The sequence below is a fragment of the Trichosurus vulpecula genome, chromosome 1 (genome assembly GCF_011100635.1).
Source record: "Trichosurus vulpecula isolate mTriVul1 chromosome 1, mTriVul1.pri, whole genome shotgun sequence".
In the NCBI taxonomy this organism is placed as follows: Eukaryota; Metazoa; Chordata; class Mammalia; order Diprotodontia; family Phalangeridae; genus Trichosurus; species Trichosurus vulpecula.
The window spans coordinates 311,332,318-311,355,047 of NC_050573.1; positions in this window are offsets into that span (position 1 = coordinate 311,332,318).

Genomic DNA, 22,730 nt, shown 5'->3' on the forward strand with positions numbered 1-22,730 from the left:
GTATGTTTTTCCTCATTTATCACACTTAATTTCTGTGGAAAAATGTTCTTGCCTTGCCAACATCTTGTGCGTGTAAACTTTCAGCTATTCCTGTGCTTTTTTTTTCCTTTAAACTGGTTATTTTTAACCAAAATAAAAGGGCTATTATTTCAATTAAAAATCAGAGACAATAGCATTTTAGGCAATTAAATTTGAATGTAATTATTGAAAATTGCAAATTATTATCTTTAACCATTTTTGCTTATTTCAATCTCTTAATAGTTTTTTAATATTTTTGGAAACCACTTTATTATAACCTACTTACTAAAATGAAAGACATTGAGAAATAGAAGAGTATCTTTAACTTCCATATAAAGATTGTTTAAATTTGTTTATACACTTCACATTCAAACTAAGCAAACAGTGCAATGCCACAACTCATTTGTGCCTACAGCCTAAATCAATTGACATTACCTTCTTTCTGTGCTAATTTCAAATTTATCCTGTATGTTTATCGCTTGTATATGCTTGTTTGGATGTTTTCTCCTCCGTTAGACTGTACTCTCCCTAAGGGCCAGGACTCTTGTTGTCAGTCTTTGTATCCCTAGCCCTTAGCACAGTGACCAGCACACAGAGTTTGCATATACTACATGAAGCAATTATTGCAATGCATTCACCATCAGTTAGAGTGAATTTACTGTGTTATTCTCCCATTTTATCATTGTTGATTTGAAAACTGTTTTCATTTTTTAAACAGTAGGTTATATATTCAAGAGATATACTAAAAAACAATCTGGTAATACTGGCCATTGATTCATTCTCTGTACTGCAAAGGTCTCATGCCTCTTGCTCCCCACAGTTTGGAAAACTCTGCCTCATCGTTTTCAGGGGAATTATAATCTAATCTCTCTTTAATCCTCATGACTGTCCCCTTGGCCCTAAGCATAATAGGATAGGGCCACAGTTGTTTTTGAACACATTGCACAGTAGTAAAGATTTGAAAATTGGAATTCTGCTGAAGCCTGTCAGGGCAGGTTGGTGATCTGTGATGCCACACAGTCTAGGCTGACAGTTTACTGAAGTCTCTTGGTTCAGCGCTAGGGTCATGAGAGCTCTTCTGGGATTCCTGGATTTGGGAATAGCATGGCCATTTTATTCTGCCCCACTAACAGCTAGCACACAGAGGTCTATATGTTTTTAAAATTTAAATGTTTCCATTTCTTTCTGGTCTTTTTGTTCTGTTCCATTTTTCTATTCAGAACACATCCTATTTTAATTTCCTCCCATTGCTACCTTTGGTTGTTTTTTTTTTTTTAAACTTTGACCTTTCAGGAGATTCCCTGCCTATCATAGTCTTTATCTGCTGAAATCAACATTCTGTAGCCTCTTGGTAAATGCATTCTAGAGATTTCTCCCAATGAAAGCAGCTGTCTGGGTAGCAAACATCATGAGAAATAAATACATGGAGACTTTGAACCTCACTCTTACCAATTAAGTGAACAAATAACTTTCTGCTCTTCCATATATGATTGAAGCCTACCTAGAATTTGATAATTCTTATAAAATCCTGGTGTAATATAAAACTTTGTTGTTTTAAAACAAGGCAGCTAAGTGATAGAGTGTTCAGAGTGCTGGGCATGGAGTCAGGAAGACTTATCTTCCTGAGTTCAAATCTGACCTCAGACACTGTGTGACCCTGGGCATGTCATTTAACCCTGTTTGCCTCAGTTTCCTCATCTGTAAAATGAGCTGGAGAAGGAAATGACAAACTATTCCAGTATCTCTGCCAAGAAAACCCCAAATGGGATCAAAAGAGTAGGAAATGACTGAAAAACAATTTAAAACATATTACGAATACATGTAAGGACCAGAACTAGGAAAAATGGATGGAATTTGCAAAAGACTGCTCTGTAAGGTGAAAGTTATAGAAGAAAAAATGATTTAGTCTGTCAATATTCTCATATGAGGGAAAAGAAGGGAATAACACTTATTAACTGCCTACTGTGTACTAGGCACTGTGCTAAACAATTTACAAATTTTATCTTAAATGATTTTTCTAATGAGGAAAATGAATCTGACTTCAAGGAAAACCTTCCTCTTGTTTCTGGTCCTCCTCCTTCTTTTTCTTCTCCTTCTCCTCTTCTTCTTCCTCCTCCTCCTTCTCCTCCTCCTCATCAGCAGCATCAGCATCATCAACAGCAGCAGCAACAGCAGATGTTGCCTGAAAGTGGAAAGGGTTTCCCTAGGTTTTAATGGATTCTTCGTCATTCGAGATCTTTAAGGAGAACTTGGATGACTACTTGGTGAAGTTTCTGTTCCTAGATTGTCAAAAGTGTGGACATTATGGTATATGAGAAGTTCCACTTTCTTTCCACTTCAATTTAGCTTCTGCTTAGCAGTTAATATTATCTTTCTAGAGCCTTGGTCTGACCATATCACCTCCAGTCTCTTCCTATTCAGTAGCCTCCAAATTTTCCTTTTGCCTCTAGAATCAAATACAATAATCTTCAATGTTGCACTTCAAGCTTTTCATAATCTGGTCCCCTTTTTCCTTTCTTCTTACACTTTACTCTTCTCCTCACACTCTTTTATCAAGGGATACAAATTTACTTGCTTGTTCTCATATGTGACACTCCATCTCCTGTCTTCATGCATTTGCACTGGTCAGGCCCCGTATTTGGAATTCTCTTTCTCTTCTTTTGATTTCTTTCAACACTCAGCAACTCAAGTTCATCCTTCTGCAGAAACCCCTTTCTAGTCTTACCCCCTTCCCAACCCTTGTCTTTCTGATCTGATTACCTTCTACCTAATTAGCATGTATGCACACATGCAAGTTATATGTAACATACATGATTATTTTCATGTGATCTCTCATTACAATGCATGTTTCTTAAGGTTAAGGACTCTTTTTGCCTATATTTATATTCTCAGTGCTCAATAGAGTGCCTGCCACTAAGTAAGTGTGTTTTCACTAACTGAATGACTGACTACTAAGTTAAGGAACTGTGAAGGTGGTATGTTAAAAGCATCATTAGGGGAGATTTTGAAGTACAAGAGGATGCAGGCAAGGGAAACAGCATAGAGGAAGACTGTGAGCCAAGTGTATAAATCAAGGACAAGAACTGGGAGAATGTCCTTGAACATGGAAGATCATGGGATTATAATTTTAGGGCTGAGAAGAACTTACAGGTTATCCAATCTAAGCTCCTCATTTTATAGATGAAGAGGAAATTGTAATCCAGACAGGATGAATATTTTGCCCAAGGACCCAAAGGTACAAAGAGTCAGAAACCAGGATCAAAATGAGTTTCTGTCACTCCAAATTCAGTATTCTCTTTTCAATTCACTATGAAAAATCAAGAGAGGGTATTATAGGTGCATGGCATGAATGTTAAAGGAGGAGAGAGGTTACTAATTAATGGTGAATAAGAGTCTGAAAATAACAACTTTGAGCAAGAAAATATGCCAATCCTACCTCCTGTGAAATAGAAGTGGGTGAAGGAGCAACTAGCATTTCAAAGAGTTGCTAGAGATAAAGGGTCATTGAAGAAAGCCAAGGCTATGTGTCAGAATGACATAGATTAGAGAAATTGGAAGATGGGAGATGATTTGGAGCAGGCTGTTAGCATAAACATGTAGAATTGGATCCAGATGGACAACTCACTACTCATGAAGTGAATAATCATATATGTATTTGCTGCTCAGCTATTAAAAAGTGTTTTTTTTTAAAATCCGGGGTTAGTTACTATTGTGGGGTCAGTGAAGTTCTTCAAAATATAACTATTTGTCTTTCTCTTAAAACATATTCAGAAAATGCTTCCTCTTTCTCTGATCTTATACCAAAGTTAGAAATTTAAAAGTTTTTAATTGTCCAAGTGGGATTTTAGCTAAAAAAATGCATGAATACATGGAGAAATGTCTCCTTCAAAAGGGAAAGACTTCTTCCTCCCTTACATTTCCTTTATGATTTTCAAAATGTCTAAACTTAATCTTGTTCAGTGGTTGAAAAAAATCTTAGTTTGACAGTATTGTCACACACCTTGTGGCTTTTGTACTTGATCATAGTATCATGGGACTTGGAAGGGTCCTTGAGAGGGCATTGAGCTAAATTGCTTGTCTAAAGATTACATTCTGCTACTACCCTCTGATTTAATCACCATACATATTTTATGTCTGGCTCTGATGGAAAATGATTAGTTGGGAAAATATGTGATATAGAAAATATAAATGAAAATGACTTGACAGGTTGACTGTTCATTCTATCCCTCATTTAGACAGTTATTTCCTAAAATACATCTTGAGCAAATATCAGTTAATTTTTTTTATCTTAACAATATTTTGTTGAGAATGAATGAATAATGATGCCATGTATATATATATATGCTTATATATATGTATGCACATAAATGTGTATGTATATAATGCACATACATATTGTATATGCAATACATACATACTATTAAAGCTTAAAACATTCCTAAAGCTTTGAGGACTTTGTATATATCCATACAAGATTATCTTAAAACTTTTATTTTTTTCACCCTATATGTTGGCATTTATATGTGTGTGTATGTTATATGTCAACATGTGTGTATAGAGTAATATTATGCTAAATCATTTTATTATTAATTTTAATTTGTAATTTATCCTTTTCTGTCAAAAGCCCATCTTTTAGCCTGAAGACAGGAGATGAAGTGTCACGTATGAGAACAGCAAGTAAATTTGTATCCCTCAATAAAAGAATGTAAGGAGAAGAGTAAAGTATAAAAAGAAAGGAAAAAGGGGTCCTCTTCTTTTTGGCTTTTTATCTCTTTGGGATATAGATACCACTACTAGTAGTATTACTGTGTATGCATAAGTTTGCATGCATACCTTTTGCAGAGTTTATGCATGATTTTATATCCCTTTGGGCAATGGGCATAGTTCAAATTGTCCTACAGGATGGGTGAATCAGTTCACAACTCTACAATAGTGCATTACTCTCTCAATTTTCCCACATCTCCTCCAACATCTGTTAACTTCTTTTTCTGTCAAATTAGTCAATTTGTTAGGTGTGAGGTGGTAGCTCAGAATTATTTTATTTGCATTTCTCTAATCCACAGTGATTTAGAACATTTTTTAATATGGCTAAAGATAGCTTTGATTTCTTCATCTGAAAACTGTTCACATCCTTTTATCATTTATGAATTGGGGAATTGTGCTTATTTTTATAAATGTGACTCAGTTCTTTCTAAATCTGAAAAATGAGGCCTTTATCAGAGACTTGCTATAAGTTTTTTTTCAGTTATGATTACTAACTGCATTTCCCTCCATTCTATTTCTTCATGTTTTTGTTCTCTCATTTCACCGTCTATCCTCAAAAGTATTTTGCTTCTGACTACCCCCTCCACCAATCTGCCCTCCTTTCTATCACCTTCCCCCTTCCCTCTTCACCTTACATTACTATTTTTCTATATGGTAAGATTTATTTCTATAGCCATCTGAGGGTGTATGTTATTTCCTCTTTGAGGCAATTCTGATGAGAATAAGATTCAAGTATTCCCTCTACATCTCCCATCATCCCCTCCATTGTAAAAGCACTTTTCTACCTCTTTTATTTGAGATAATTTACCCCATTCTACCTCTCCCTTTCTCCTTCTCCCAGTGCATTCCTCTTTTTCACCCCTTGCTTTTTTATTTCATGTCATCTAGTCATATTTAACTCACACCTCTGTCTATGTCTGCATCTTCTAACTGCCCTAATAATAAGAAAGTACTTAGGAGCTACTAGTATCATCTTCTCACGTAAGAATGTAAAAAGTTTAAACTTATTGAGCCCCTTATGATTTCTCTTTCCTGTTTACCTTTTTATGCTTCTCTTGAGTCTTATATTTGAAAGCTATTTTTTTTTCTCTTCAGTTCTGGTTTGTTCATCAGGAATATTTGAAAGTCCGTTATTTAGTTGAACATCTGTTGTCCCCCTGAAAGACTATTGCATTCAGTTTTGTTGGGTAGATAATTCTTGGTTGTAATCCTAGCTCTGTTGCTCTCTGGAATATCATATTAGAAGCTCTTTGAACACTTAGAAGCTGCTAAATTTTGTGTTATCCTAACTGTGGCTCAATAATATTTGAAGTCTTTTTTTCCTGGCTACTGGCGATATTTTCTCTTTGACCTGGGAACTCTGGAATTTGGCTATAGTATTCCTAGGATTTCCATTTTGGGATCTCTTTCAGGAGGTTATCAGTGGATTCTTTCTATTTCTATTTTATCCTCTGGTTCTAGAATATCAGGGCAGTTTTCCTTGATAATTTCTCAAAAGGTGGTGTCCAGGCTTTTTTTTTTTAAATCATGGCTTTAAGGTAGTCTGATAATTCTTAAATTATTTCTCTTCAATCTGTTTTCCAATTGTTTTTTTTCTATGAGATAGTTCTCATTTTCTTCTATTTTTTCATTGTTTTGATTTTGTTTTAATGCTTCTTGATGTTTCATGGAGTCATTAACTTCTACCTGCCCAGTTCTAATTTTTCAGGAATTATTTTCTTCCTTGAGCTTTTGTATATTATTTTCCATTTGGCCAATTCTCCTTCTTTGGGAGTCATTCTCTTCGGTGAATTTTTGTATATCCTTTTCCATTTGACTAATTCTTCTTTTTTTAAGGCATTCTTTTCTTCACTGGATTTTTGTTCATCTTTAACCATTTGTCCAATTCTGTGTTATTTTCTTCAGTATTTTTAATGCCACCTTTACCAAGCTATTGACTCTTTTTCTTTATGATTTTCTTGTATCACTTTCATTTTGTTTTGATCTTCCCTGTTACCATAGTAACTTTCTATGGTCAGGATTTTTGTTGTTATTATTGTGCGTTCATTCCACCAATCTTTTCTATTAACTTTATATTAAAGTTCAGCTTGGGTCCCGGGATAGAAAAGCCACTGTCCCAACCTTTAGGTTTTTTGCGCAGCTGTTATAGAGTTGTTTTTGGAATTTTGTTTGTTTGTTTGTTTTGACTTTCAGTTCTTCCAAGGTGGTATGATCTAAGGAGATGTGTGTTTATGAGTCTCCTGGCCTCTGCCTAGTCTATGAATGACCACAAAAACTTTTTTTTCTGCTCTGGAACTGTGACCAGTGCCTCCACTCCCTTGCAGCCATAAGTTGTAGTAGGGTAGTACTCCTCTTCCTCCTGTGTCTGTGACCCAAATCTGAGTACAGCAATACAACAGAATCCTACATGTAGTGCTAGCAAAGGAAGCTCTGTAATCTCCTTCTGACCATTTGGCTGATCTCCTTACCATCTGTGGGCTGAGAACTCCAGAAGCAACATCTGCTGCTGTTGATTCAGTTGCCCACAGGTCTTCATTCTGGTTTGATGGGCTGGCTAGAAAATTGTTTCATCCTGGCTTTTTGTGAGTCTGTCACACCAGAATTTGTTTTGAGGCATTATTTAAAGTTATTTGGATTGAAATTTGGGAGAGTTGAGGCAAATCTTTGTCTTTTTCTGCCATCTTGGCTCCTCCCCACTAGCTTATGTTTTCTTTTTCTTTTTAAATTTTATTTGTTTTATTCTTAACTTAAGAAATAAGAAAAGCATTTCCATAACATAGTAAACTAGAATTAAAGATGATTGTACTTGAAACTGCAAATCAATTGTGTACAACTTGCTATTTCTTTTAAATATATAGGTTATCATGTAACTTTCTTTTTTTCCCTTTTTTCCTTTCCCCTTTCCACCCTCCACCCTAGAGATGGCTACCATTAGACACAAACATGTGTGTATGTATATGTGTATGTATACATGTGCATATATATGTGTGCATATGTATAAAACCATCCTGTACATCTATTTATCAGTTCTCTCTCTGCATGCAGATAACACCTTCCTTCTTGTGTCCTTTGTAGTTAATTTGGGTATTTATATTAGTCAAAATGACTTATTCACTCAAAGTTATTCTTAAAATGATATTGTTGTTACTGTATACAATGTTCTCTTGGTTCTGCTCATTTCACTCTTCATTATTTTCTAAAAGTCTTTCCATGTTTTTCTAATATTGATCTCATCATTTCTTATAGCACAAGTGGTATTCCATAACAACCATATACCACAATGTGTTCAGCCATTCTTCAATTGACAAAGATCCCCCCAAATTTCCAATTTTTGCCACCACAAAGAGAGATGCTATAAATATTTTAGAACCTATAGGTTCTTTTCCTTTTGTCCTAATCATTTTGAAAAACAGACTTAGTACTGGTATTGCTGGGTGAAAGGGTATACACAGTTTAATAACTCTAATTACAGATTGTTCTCCAAAATGGTTGGATCAGAATAGCTGTTTGTTTGTTTTCTAGTCAAGGTTGCTGGAAATAGCTATTTCTCATAGAATAACTGGAATTCTTTGAGTGTCAGAAAGTGACAAGATAAGCCATAGATGAAGGCCAACCCACCCACCAATCCTGGTTGCCTTTTGTTGGTCTCAATTACTATCAGGTCAACCTGAAGGAAGTCTCACTTGGATTTAAATGGCCCTGTAACATTCAGTTGGCGTGTTTGTTAATCAAGAGAGACCAGTGACCTCAATTTATGGGTTATTTTCTAGCCTAACTAACAAATTGACTAATCATGCTCAGAATTTGGTCTCTCAGAATTTCTTTTGGGATAGTGTGTGTGTGTGTGTGTATGAGCACGTGTCTAGATCTATATATCATTATTTCTACCTACTACAATCCAAATATGGACGTGTTTTATCAAATGAATCTTCTCTTTTTCGTCCCTATTTGTATGTCATTCTACCAAGAGTGAGAATAGATCATGACAATAGCTCACAGAATTATTGAAATGTCACAAACTCTGAGGTATAGGATCAATGGAAATCAATTTATGAATTAATCAACGGACATTGGGTAGCCACCTATGTGTGAGGCACTGTGGGAGATATTGCAAAGTACAGGCCATAGTCCCTGCCCTCCAACATTTTAATATCTGTCTAAGGAAACAGAATATAAAGGCAAAAATATAATTAACTTTACTAGATAGCATATGATGAATGTCAGATGATTTCTATAAATAGTAAATAATATCAGAACACTAACTAGGTTGGGCCACTGGGGCTTCTCCCCTAGGAAACTGACATTTGGAGAATGTTGTAACTGTTTATATGTCTTTGGTTAAAAAAATGAGAGAGAGAGAGTGAGAATTTAGCACCTGGTTAAGAATAGTAATTAATTAAAAATGAAGCTACTAGAAGGTATCATAATATCATGATTGAGTCCTTTACCCCCCCTGTCCTATTCTACTCTGTATATGTAGTAGACTCCACAGTAGCAGACTCCTAGTGTTGTATTGTTGCTGCCTCCCTTTTCATTGCTCACCTCCCTCCATCATTTGATGCCAAACTCTAAACCTTGATTATTCTCACCTTCCTCCTCCTTTGCTCCTATTCACAGCTGCTGTTGAATTAGAGAAAATCACAAAGCTATGCTCACTGAACCCAATATATATGTATGTTATGTAACCTCTCAACTGAGCCCTCACTGTGAAAGGCAAATATTAAATTTCTCCTTAATAGATGTACCTTTTCACTCTGTATCACAGCTGTTATGCATCTTTTCATCTCTTCTCAAGCCTCCTATGGCACCCACTTTCCCCAGGCTCTCAGCTGAGGACTTTAGCTCATATATCATGGCAGGGGGGAAATGAGATTATTTTTCAAGACCTCCTTCTTCTCCCCTTCTCATCTGATATCACTCTGACATAATGTTCTACTATCACCTCCTTCATTTTGCTCTCAAATTGAGAGATGGTCCCTCTCTTTTGTTCTCTGTCTCTTTCTGTGTGTCTCTCTGTCTCTGTCCTGTCTTTCTCTCTGTCTCTCTCTGTCTGTCTCTCCATCTCTGTCTCTCTTTTTCTGATTCTGTCCATATCTGTCTCCGTCACCCTGTCTCTCTCTCTGTGTCTCTCTGTGTCTCTGTGCCTCTCTCTGTCTCTCTCTCTGTCTCTCTCTCTCTCTCTCTCTCTCTCTCTCTCTCTCTCTCTCTCTCTTCCTTTTCTGTTTTTTCCCCAACTGCTTGGTTTCAGTATTTTAAGGTTAGTGATTTTGTGTCAAGTATATAAAACCATTGGGGGCACAAAAATGGGTAATCTAATTCCATTCAACTTGCATGAATGTTCCTGTTTCTGTCACTAGGGTTGTTGCCAAGAATTATATTCTTAAATAATAGAAGTCAATTTCAATAGATGTGCAAGTTTGTATTGAGCTAGAAATTTTCCTGAAAGTTCATTTGCTAGCAGGTCCTCATTAAGTACCACTTTCCTCCTCTCTTTCAAGTCAATTTGGTTAAATGACATTCAGCCAACCCAGTTCCCTATTGCTCAATAGCTAAAAATACCAAAAGCTTTTGTGTTGTGATAAATCTTTCAAAAGTTTTCCCTTAGAGTATCCGTTGAAAATGGTGAAGAATGGCAACAGAGAGTTTCAACAGATCAAGGTATTGGTAATACTGATGACTACATGAAGGAAGGATAGAAGTAGAGATACTGTAGAGAATGAAGGTAGTAACCTGTTGCATTATGGTTATGTGAATTGGTGCCAAGTTTTGCATATATCTATAGATATATAGCTATCCATTCATCTCTTCTCTCTTTCTCTCTCTGTCTCTCTGTATTAGAATGTGAACTCCTTGTGAGTAGGGTTTATTTTAAATTCTATTGTATCCCAACACCTAGCACAGTGCTTGGCACATAAGAAGGCATTAATAAATCTTTGTTAATGATTAATTGACAAGAGGAAGGAAGGTAAGAGGAATTTTAAAGTTTTTACTGCTATATAAATCTTTAATACCTTTTTGGGCAATCATCTCAAGTTAAGCCTGGGGCCTCTTTTTATTTATTTTAGTTATTTTGGGGTAAGAACAGGCATTGGCCTCTTTGCATTTTGAGTATTTCATCTTATTCTGTTTGTACTCAGCTCTAGTCTATTCCTTTTCAATTTCCATGTTTTCTTTTACTACAGTATCAAGTTTCCTCAAAGGACTTTTAAGAGATACAGGCTTCAGATGGGGTGCAAGGAAATGCCTATTATCCCTGGAATTCTGCCTAATTTATCTAGCATCATGGGAATTTACTAAGACTGTTTTGTGAGGCAGGCATTTCTTGTTTGTGCTGTGAAGACTCATACCTAGGTCACTAAGAAGTTCCACCTCTAAATATTTTTCATCCTAATAGAACCCAGGAGGAACAAAGCATCTCATGATGTTGCACTTGACAGAATACAGTCTTGCACCTTTTCTTTGCAGGTCCTTCCGTACTGGATTATTCTTTGGTGTTAGTGAGATGAAAAAGCTGCCAATCAATTCACAATCTTACCCCTTTACATAGTCATTATTCAGGGGAAAAATTATTGTGAAAAAGTGCCTAGACATCCTCACCAACTACCAAGCAACCCAACTACCACCCACAAGGAAGGCATATCGGCCTAGCTAATGTAGGAAGATGCATTGAGGAAAGACAAGAGCGAGGTCAAATCAGGTCAGTCAAACCATCGTTACCAATTTGACTACTACCTCTTGTCACCCTAGGCCCATGATTCCAAGAAGAGTCCCATTCCTTCTTCCAATCAAACTCCTGTAGCGACTATCCAGGGAGTCAATCTCTGCAAAGATGAAACTGCTTCTAGGAACGCTAGAACCCTTGCCTTATCACCAGTCACCCCTGCTAAAGATCCAGACAAGAAGCTTACTAAATGTTTATTTTCTTTCTCCTTTTCTAACTCAAATGGTTCAGCACTGATGAATTTCTGTCTCTTTTGCCACTATAGTCTACAGAAGATAAGGGCTTTCCAAATCTTACTTGTAACTGAAACCTTTATTTGTTGTCTCTAGCTAGGTCAGTCATCCAATAAATATTTATTAATTCCTTATTATTCAGCAGACACTATGCTAAACACTAGGGATTTAAAGAAACTCAAAAACATGGTCCTGGAACTATAGGAGCTAACATTTCAAAGGGGAAGACAACCAACAAAATAACTATACATACAAAATATATTCAGGGTAAATGGCAGGTAATCACAGAGGAGAAAACATTAGCAGAGGAACAAATGCCAGGGGTGGGGATGGGAAAGAGATGGGAAAGGCCCTTTGAAGAAAGTGAGATTTCAATTGAGTCTGGAAGGAAATGAAGTTAGGAGGCAGAGATGAGGAGGGATATCATTGTTGGTATGTAGCCATGGGGGATAGCTAGGGAAAAGGCCCAGAATCAGGAGATGGAGTGTCCTGTATGAAGGACAGCAAGATAGCCAATGTCATTGTGCCATAGAGTATATAGAAGAGGGTACAGTGTAAGAAGATTAGAAAGATAGGAAAAGCCCAATGTGTAGAGAGCTTTAAAAACCAGATAATTTTTTATTTGATTCTGGAGGTAATAGAGAACTATTTGAATTTATTTAGTAAGGGGATGGCATGGTCATACCTCAGTTTTAGTAAGATTACTTTGGCAGCTGAGTGGGAATTGTACTGAAATTTAGAGGGTCTTTAGGCAGGTAAATGAACCAGAAATCTATTAAAATAGTACAGTAGTGAAGTGGTGAAGACCTGCTCTAATGTTGGTGGTTATTTGAGTAGAGAGGTATATGAGAAAGGTGAAGTTAGAAACAAGAAGACTTGTCAAGAGATTGGTAAGTAAGGTAATTGTGAATGAACAGTCTTGTGAACTAGGGTGACTGGGAGGATGAAGTGCCTTTCAACAGTAATAGGGAAGTTCAAAAGAGAGGAGGATTTGGGAAGATGGGTAATGAGTTCTCTTTTAGACATGGTGAGTTTGAGATGTCTCTAGGACATTAAATTTGAAATGTCCAATAGGCAATTGGTAATTCAAGATTGGAGGTCAGGAGAAAGTTTAGTGCTGGATAAACAGACCTTAGATGATAATTTAACCCATGGAAGCTAATCAGATGACCAAGATGACTTTGGAGAGTAGAATTTCAATTGAATAATAAAGATGGAAGCCAGATTGTGGTGGGGGTGAAAGCCTTAAGAAGCAATGATGGAAAAGGAAGTGGAGGCACCTACTATAGAAAGCATTCAACAGTCACCAAGGAAGTCACAGAATTAAAGGCAGAAGCCATAGGTAGGTTGGCTGGATTCAAATAGATGGCAGATGCAGTGGGGAGAGCATCCATTCATGTACTTATTTATTCATTCACATTCTATCCTAATTTTCTCGATTTTAACACCAAGTTCCATTGTAATATCAAGACTTCCAAGTTTCACATTCACACTGGCACTAATTGGCTCTAGTCTCACTCAGCATTGACTGTCCCACTCCCTAATCCCTGGGTTCTTAGTTTTTTGAGTTTTTTTTTTGAGTTATGGACCCCTTTTAGCAGTCCGTGAAGTCTGTGGAAGATTACTTTAAAATGGATAAAGTATCATTCTCAAGATTGCAAAACAAAATAACAACATTTAAATGAAATTATCTATATCTATATATATATATATATATTTTTAAAAAGTTCTCAGTCATCAGGTTAAGAATCCCTGATAATCTCATTGGAATTTACTCTCAGAGTGCATACTTTTTCTATAATCTCTTTTTTTTTGGAGGGGGGAAGGCAAGGCAATTGGGGTTAAGTGACTTGCCCAAGGTCACACAGATAGTAAGTGTGTCAAGTGTCTGAGGCTGGATTTGAACTCCAGTCCTCCTGACTCCAGGGCCAGAGCTGTACTCACTGCATCACCTAGCTGCCCCTCTATAATCTCTTTGAATATACATCCAAAACATACTTTAGGTGCTGACCATTTATAATATAGTATTTATTTTCCCAGACCAATCTCTCAACCAACACTCTATATAAACTAGCTGGTCACCAAGCTTACTGATTTTTTTTTAATTGTATCATTTTTATTTAATATTTTAGTTTTCAACATTGATTTCCACAAGATTTTGAGTTGCAAATTTTCTCCCCATTTCTACCCTCCCCATTCCAAGATGGCATATATTCTGATTGCCTCATTCCCCAGTCAGCCCTCCTTTCTGTCACCCCACTCCCCCCACCCCATCCACTTTCCCCTTACTTTCTTGTAGGGCAGGATAGATTCCTATGCCCCATTTCCTATATATCTTATTTCTCAGTTGTGTGCAAAAACAACTTTTTTTTGAGCATCTGCTTTTAAAATTTTGAGTTCCAAATTCTCTCTCCTCTTTCCTTCCCACCCACCCTCCCTAGGAAGGCAAGCAACTCAACATAGGTCATTCATGTATCATTATGTAAAACACTTCCACAATACTCACGTTGTGAAAGGCTAACTATATTTCCTTCCATCCTATCCTGTCTCCCTTTATTCATTTTTCTCCCTTCACCCTGTCCCTTTTCAAAAGTGTTTGCTTTTGATTACCTCCTCCCCCATTTGCCCTCCCTTCCATCATCCCCCCTTTTTATCCCCTTCCCCTTACTTTCCTGTGGAGTAAGATACCCAATTGAGTGGGTATGTTATTCCCTCCTCAAGTCAATGAGATCAAGATTCACTCATTCCTCCTCACATGCTCCCTCTTCCCTTCCAACAGAACTTCTTTTTATTGCCACTTTTATGTGAGATAATTTGAGATAATTTGCCCCATTCTATCTCTCCCTTTATCCCTCTCTCAATATATTCCTCTCTCACCCCTTAATTTTATTTTATTTTTTTTAGATGTCATCCCTTCATATTCAACTCACCCTGTGCCCTATGTCTATATATATGTATATTCCCTTCAACTCCCCTAATACTGAGAAAGGTCTCATGAATTACACATATCATCTTTCCATGTAGGAATGTAAACATAACAGTTCAACTTTACTAAGTCCCTTATGAATTTTCTTTCTTGTTTACTTTTTTTGTGCTTCTCTTGATTCTTATATTTGAAAGTCAAATTTTCTGTTCAGCTCTGGTCTTTTCATTGAGAAAGCTTGAAAGTCCTCTATTCTGTTGAAAATCCATATTTTGCCTTGGAGCATTATACTCGGCTTTGCTGGGTAGGTGATTCTTGGTTTTAATCCTAGCTCTTTTGACCTCTGGAATATCATATTCCAAGCCCTTTGATCCCTTAATGTGGAAACTGCTAGATCTTGTATTATCCTGATTGTGTTTCCACGATATTCAAATTGTTTCTTTCTTGCTGCTTGCAGTATTTTCTCCTTGACCTGGAAACATTCCTAAGAGTTTTCTTTTTGGCATCTTTTTCAAGAGGCAATTGGAGGATTCTTTCAATTTCTATTGTACCCTCTGGTTCTAGAATACCAGGACAGTTTTCCTTGATAATTTCTTGAAAGATAATGTCTAGGTTCTTTTTTGATCATGGCTTTCAGGTAGTCCAATAATTTTTAAATTATCTCTCCTGGATCTATTTTCCAGGTCAGTGGTTTTTCCAATGAGAGGTTGCACATTGTCTTCCATTTTTTCCTTCCTTTGGTTCTGTTTTATAATATCTTGATTTCTCATGAAGTCACTAGCTTGCACTTGCTCCAATCTAATTTTTAAGATAGTACTTTCTTCAGTGGTCTTTTGGACCCCTGTTTCCTTTTGGCTAATTCTGCCTTTCAAGGCATTCTTCTCCTCATTGGCTTTTTGGAGCTCTTTTGACATTTGGGTTAGTCTGTTCTTTAAGGTGTTATTTTCTTCAGTATTTTTTGGGTCTCCTTTAGCAAGTCATTGATTTGTTTTTCATGGTTTTCTTGCATCACCCTCATTTCTGGTCCCAGTTTTTCCTCTATTTGTCTTACTTGCTTTTCCAAATCCTTTTTGAGCTCTTCCATAGCTTGAGATCAATTCATATTTTTCTTGGAGGCTTTTGATGTAGGCTCTTTGACTTTGTTGACTTCTTCTGGCTGAATGTTTTGTTCTTCTTTGTCACCAAAAAGGAATGCAGAGCTTGAGTTTGAGTATGCATTTGAGTCTGAGTTCATTTTCACTTCCTGTTGATGTTCCCAGACGACTACTTGACCCTTGAGATTTCTGTCAATGTACGACTGCTTGAAGAGTAGAGAGTACTTTGTCTGAAGCTTTAGGGTCCAAGAGCTGTTGTTTTCAGAGTTACTTCTATTTCACCGTCACTGCAGGCTCTGTCACAAGAGCGCTCTTCCTTCCCGAGGAACCACCAACCAGGACTGCAATTCAGATCCAAGCAGGGCACAGCAAGAGAACCTGCCTCTGTGTCCACAAAGCTCTCCTTGCACTCCTGCTCTTATCTGCTACTAGATTTCTACTACAGTGTGAGCCAGTGACTCGGGAAGCAGCCGATGCTGGAGCTCTGGACGCAGTCGCAGGAGCTTCCTGATGTTGCCAGTGCCACCAATGGACCGCCTCCACCACCCCCAGGAATGGGGCTTGACGGCTCTCACCTCAATCCTGCAGTTTACCACTAACCTGCTCTTCGGTGTTTGTGGGTTGAGAAGTCTGATAACTGCCACAGCTCAATGATTTGTAGCCCTAAGACCTGTTCCGGCCCGCTGACTCCTGGTCTGGTCTGTCCTGGCACAGCCCATGCTGGGCTGTGCTCTGCTCCCAGCACCATGTGATAGACCCTTCCCAGCAACCATTCAGGCTCTTCTGGGCTGGAAACCTGTTTCCCTCTGCTATTTTGTGCGTTCTGCAGCTCTAGAATTTTTTCAGAGCCATTTTTACAGGTGTTTGGAGAGATTTGGGGAGAGCTGAAGTAAGTTCCTGCCTTCCGGCTGCCGTCTTCCTTACCGATGTTTCTAAAGGCATTGTTCATACAGTAGGTACTTGTTTCCCCTTGAAATCTTCTCCATAATTGTAAAAATATGGAGAAAATATTCCAAGATGCGACTCTCCCACCTCTCGCCTTTCCTCTCTTGGTCCTACAAAACCAGAGGATTCCCAGTTCCTAGGAGATTTACTCTTTTCTTGCTAATCTCTTTCCCATGTTCATTAGTTATTGATTTGTTTCCATCTTATATAAGACTAATAAATACCAACATAAATTCGAATTTGCAAGTAGTTATATATGTATATATTTGTGTATACATGTGTGTATATACACATATGTATATATGTGTATATATCCACGATTTCTGAGACTAAGTTATACAACGCCAGTACTCAATAGTATTATTTCGTGTCATTTACTTTCTTCTTACAAGTGTTAGTCGAAGAGTTATTGTGGTGCTAATGTGACAAAGATCTTTTCCACCCATTCAATAGACCTCAGGTGGAGCTAGTTAAGGGAAGCTTGATTAGGAGAGACTCACTTGTAGGCAGGCCCACACCCTTTTGCTATTAGGTGCTAAGCCCCAGGCCAACACAGGGTATATATATATCCTGTGTCTAGACATTAAGCTCAGACTAGAACTGTGGAGCTGAGGAGAGTGCAGACTAGAGAGCTGTAGAGATGGAGATGAGAGAGCTGCGAAGAAGACAGAACTGTGTGAGAGAGAAGTGGAAGGGCTCTGAGAACTGCAAGGCTGTTCAGAACTGCTGGAGGAGAGGATATAGGCAAGCAAACAGTTAGGATTTGTGAGTGAGTGTTTATTTACAGGAATAAATGTTCTAGAATATACTCTTTATAGACACATACACACTTATACATAGCCATACTAATAAGTAAGGGTTTTTTTGAGGGATCCCCATATCCAATCTATTTTGGCATTTCATAGGTAGAATTAAGAAGTAAAATAAAATAAAATAAAATAGAACAAAAGCTTAACAGGCAAAATAAAGACCTCTCTCTTGAGAGGACAACCTAAGTAAGGCTATTCTATAACACATGCCAGATAATTAGCAGGGATCCCTTTAAGTGTTAATTTTCCCTTGAATTTTCCTTTCACTCTTATAATCAGCCAGAAGTGGGGCAGCTAGGTGGTGCAGTGAGTAAAGCCCCAACCCTGGAGTCAGGAAGACCTGAGTTCAAATCCAGCCTCAGTCACTTGACACACTTACTAGCTATATCACCTTGGGCAAGTCACATAACCCCAATTGTCCTGCCTACCCCTCTCTAAAAAATCAGCCAGAAGTTTTCCCAACCCAATTTCCCAATAATAACAAATAAAATATTCATCTGGGCCAAGATAATACCATAACATTTGACATCAGAAACAAGCTATTCTATATCTTCCTTATTAGTTAAGTTTAAGTAAATGAGGGAACATTCTAATTCCATAATCTCATCTGTGCAATGAATCATTAAACTCAAGGATTACAAAACACAGATCTGCAAACAGATTGCAAGAGAAAGAACAAAACTAAAAATAAAACTCAAAATCTTGTTTTCCACAAATAAGTATCCCGGACCCCCTCTCCCCACCAAAATGTCAGCGATGAGATTTTTCTTTGAAACTAGTACATCACCCCAATTTGGTGAAAGACCATCCAACCAATCACATTAATCTAAATGTAGATTTGGAGGTTCATCACGTCCCACTCCTATTTTGAGGTGCTTGTAAAGCAGATCCTTGAGTGATAAACATTTGTGCATTACTTTTATTCTCCCCTCTCTGGGGCTGATATTTATTTGGTTATCCCCCAGAACACTGGCACTTCTTCAATCTAATACCTCGCAGCTAAAATTGAGGGAAACAATTGCAATGGAGAAGGGGACTTCTTCCTCATTAACACCAATGTCACTCATTAAGTCCAAGAATCCAAGAAGACAGCTCCATCCAGAACATTGGTCCTGCTTCCAGGTCAGGTCCCTTAGCCATTGTCCCAGGAAGCAAGCCATGCAGAGATACAGCCTGGCAACAGCTTAGTTTTACAGCTAGGGCTACCAAAAGCACATAAAAGGCATTTCTTGGCACTGAAGTTTTTAGCATTGTCAATTGCTTCAACATCAGAAATTAATGATTTTATCAGTAGAATTTAGACAAAGACTATTCGTTACTATCTGCTTTGGTACCATGCCATAAGGACCATGGGGCCTTTCTCTCTGACTTGTATCTGAAATCTTCTATATGTGTTGTATCCCTCATTAGAATGTGAACTCCTTGAGAGAAGGGCTCTTTTGGTTTTCTACTTTTATCCCCAGTGCTTTGGACATAGAATAAGTGCTTAATAAATGTTATTTCATTCATTAATTCATTCACAGTCACTCATCTGGAGAGGCATCTCACACCAAATGGAGGAATTAAAATGGGTATGAGATACTGATCAAGTCACCTCATTTTATAATTCCTCAAATTCAGGAGCACTCATTCTAATTTCTGGAGTGAGTGTCCTTGATTTCAGTAATTAAAGATTGATCTAACACAGGCTCTGCTCTCAAGGAGAAAAGACATAAAAAATGAAATAAAAGAACAATATGTAGAAAGAAGTCATTTCAGCCAAAGTATGACGAGAAATTTGAAGGACTAAAACTATTTTCACCTAGTTTGGGTGGAGAAGGTCAGAAGAATCTTCATAAAAGAGTTAGGGCTTATAAAGCATTCATAAAATTTAGGCCTTCAATAGAAAGGAGTGCAGAAGAGGAATCGATTTTAAGTATTAAGGACAATTTGAGAAAAGACTTGAAGAGAAGGCTGGGTCACATAGGTGATGTAAATGATGCATTTCTTTCTCTTTTTTTGAGAGGGGAAGGTAGGGCAATTGGGGTTAAGTGACTTGCCCAAGGTCATACAGCTGGTAAGTGTGTGAAGTGTATGAGGCCAGATATGAACCCAGGTCCTCCTGACTCCAGGGCTGGTGCTCTACTCACTGTGCCACCTAGCTGCCACAAATGGTGCATTTCTTAAAAGCTCACTGCGTGTAAATCAATGTGCTAAGATCTGGGCACACAAACAGAAAATTAAGACAGTCCAGCTCACAAGGAATTCACATTCTAATTGGGGAGACAGCACATGTGGTATGTTTCTGCTGTGACTCAGATGGAGAGGACTCAGGTCATTAGGGTGCAGATGGTAATGCCTCTTCTTTAATGTCATTTCCATTGATAAAAGTCATATTGTTTTCTGATTTTGATAATTTTCTGTTTTGACAGTACCAAAGATTTTGGTGGCAAGAGTATTCTTTTCTGCATCTCCAATAGTTGTGGCTGTAGCAGTTACAAGAGCAATTGCCAGGCTGCATCTCCACAGCGGTTGTTTCCCAGGATAATGCCTAGGTGCATTGACCTAGAATCTTTGCTATTCCCAAGGCCCTTTGGCTTGGAGTCCTCAGCTCTCTCCATATGGGCCTGTAGGGAGATAAGGCTCAAGGTGATGGTGGAGATGGAACCAGCCTGAAGCCTGTTGCCTCCTGACTTTCCCTCAGGGTGTAATGATCCTTCAGCTGGGCTGGTTTGTCTGCCCTGTGAACAGTGATTAGTTGAGTGTTGGTAAGAATAGGCAACCTCTTCTCCACAGAAGTTGCCTCTCTGGATGGTAGCCATGAAGACTGAACAGGAAGCAGTGCTGGTGGTCTAGGGACGGGGTACTTCCACTCCACCTGCATGTGTCTATGATAACATAAATAAAAATACCATACCATGGAAAAATATAGCATAAATACCAGTTCTATATCTCTATCTAAGAAGAGAAAAACAAAATTACCAACTGGTTCAATCAACTATGGCTGTCTAGAGGAAGCAGCATTTTAATTGGGTCATAAAGAATATAACGATGTGGTAAGGAGACTGATATTCAGCTATGGGAAACAGCACAGAAAAAGGCATAGAAGTTACTAAGGATGGTGTGTGTGTGTGTGTGTGTGTGTGTGTGTGTGTGTGTGTGTGTGAAAACGATGAGTCTTTCAGTTTGGTGAAGTGTAGTAATAGAAAATAAAAGCAGAAGGGTAAAGTGGAACCACATTGTGGAAGACTTTAAATACCAAGATAAGGATTTCAAATGTTACTTTATAGGCAGTTAGATAACTCAGTGGTTAGAGTACTGGACCTGGAGTGAGAAAGACCTAAATTCCAATCTTGCCTCAGACACAAACTAACTGTGTGACCCTGGGCAAGTCACTTAACCTGTTTGCCCCAGTCTCATTATCTATAAAATGTGTGTATTTTGTGCCTCTACCTGCCAGGGTTGTTGTAAGGATAAAATGAAGTGATATTTGTAAAGCACCTTTCAATTTTTGAAGTGCTATATAAATGTTAGCTACTATGAGGTAGTAGGGAGTTTTTTGCCTAGTTTTGAAATGGGGAGTAAAATATCCCAATCTGTGTATAAGACAAATCTTCAAGTGGAGTAAAGGAATTTTGAAAGGAAAGAGAATGGAGGAATGAAGACCTGTTAAGAAATTACTTTAAAAAGTCCAAATGGATTGTAACAAGGAAGAATAAGTTTGAGAAAAAAAAAGATCATAAACTTGGTTCGGGAAAAATTGAGCTTCAGTGCCAAAGAGAGGACAAATGATTAATTTCCTACATCAAATTGGGGAATGCTGATCTGGCACTTAGGATTGGGGTCTAGCTTTTGATAATTTAATAGATCTGTGATCTCCTGAATGTGGAAAATGAGATCAGAAATAAATAATGGGAGAGTAGGTTTTGAAAGTAGCAATGAAGGCTCAACTGAAGAGATGTACCAGAAATTGTAGGAGGAAAAATCAGTTTTATGATTAACTTAATGAACATGTCTGCAAATACTTTCTTAAAATGTCTTTCTTCAGACAAGCATCTTTTTTTCCTCCAATGTGAGTGGTGTCATGGCAATAACTGTTGTGTCCATATTGCCTTATCCCTCTTTTAGATGATCCTTTGAAAATATAACCTGGGCATTTAAACATCTAAGCAGTAAGTAGCATTTTTAATAGTCCCATTACCAGACTTAACATTCACATGACACTTCATGTTAACTGGGTGATCCTTATGTAAATGTACAGCAACTTCACTGAATAGTTCTTTCATGCTCCATCAGCTGGCCATCCCACATAATTTTTCATAGAAATATAATTTGATCTGAGACATCTGCAATAGTCTGGAACATATTTTCCCTAGTACTTAACTTATTTAAACTTGCTGTAGATGTCAGATGTTCCCTCACAGATTCTTGTGACATATCTTGGTACTATTAAACAGCTATCATTTCTGTTTTTGTCTTCAAGAGAGTTGCTCTGAATTGAAAAATAGTTACCTGAACCATCATGCTCCCTAACAGACTTCTTACATCAGTGGTTAATGTTGTCAGTCATACAAATTGCCAGAGTCTAAAAATCAGAGTGGCAAACACATCCCTCTACTTCTAAAATTTGCTTTAGGTAGTATCAATAGCAATTGCTTAATCTAAAGTGCCATTGTCTTTCTTCCTTAAATTCCCTATCAGTTCCAAGCCCACTTAATGACGGTCTGGTTGCTTGGTGACCAATTTGCAGTGACTGTGTGAGAAATGCTGATATGCATTGTTTTGTTTCTTGGTGCAACAACTTGGGTCTGTTTTCTTAAATCTTCTGTCTTCTTCATGATCTACTTTATATCTCCATGCATGTTTGTTAGGAAATACATACTTTAATAATATTAATGTCTAATTGCAATAGGAAAAATACCAATTTGAAATGTGAAATGATTGACAATAGGAGCTATAACTTAAGTTACTGAATATATGAAATGCATTCATTCCTATGAACATTTGTATTTTCTTCCATTCAAGTTTGGTTGTGTTCATGAAATTTCACTGCTATATTTCTAGGTCAAGACTAAAGAGGGAGAGGAGGTCTTGAAGTGGATAGATTTGTCTTCAATGAACCCTGTTTCCACATCCCCATCTAGCATCAAGAACACAAGGACTGTCATTTTTAATCCTATTCAAAGCATTCCATTATGGTTTCTTAGCAAGGTCTGACCTCCCCAACAGCTGCCTGGGCTCTAG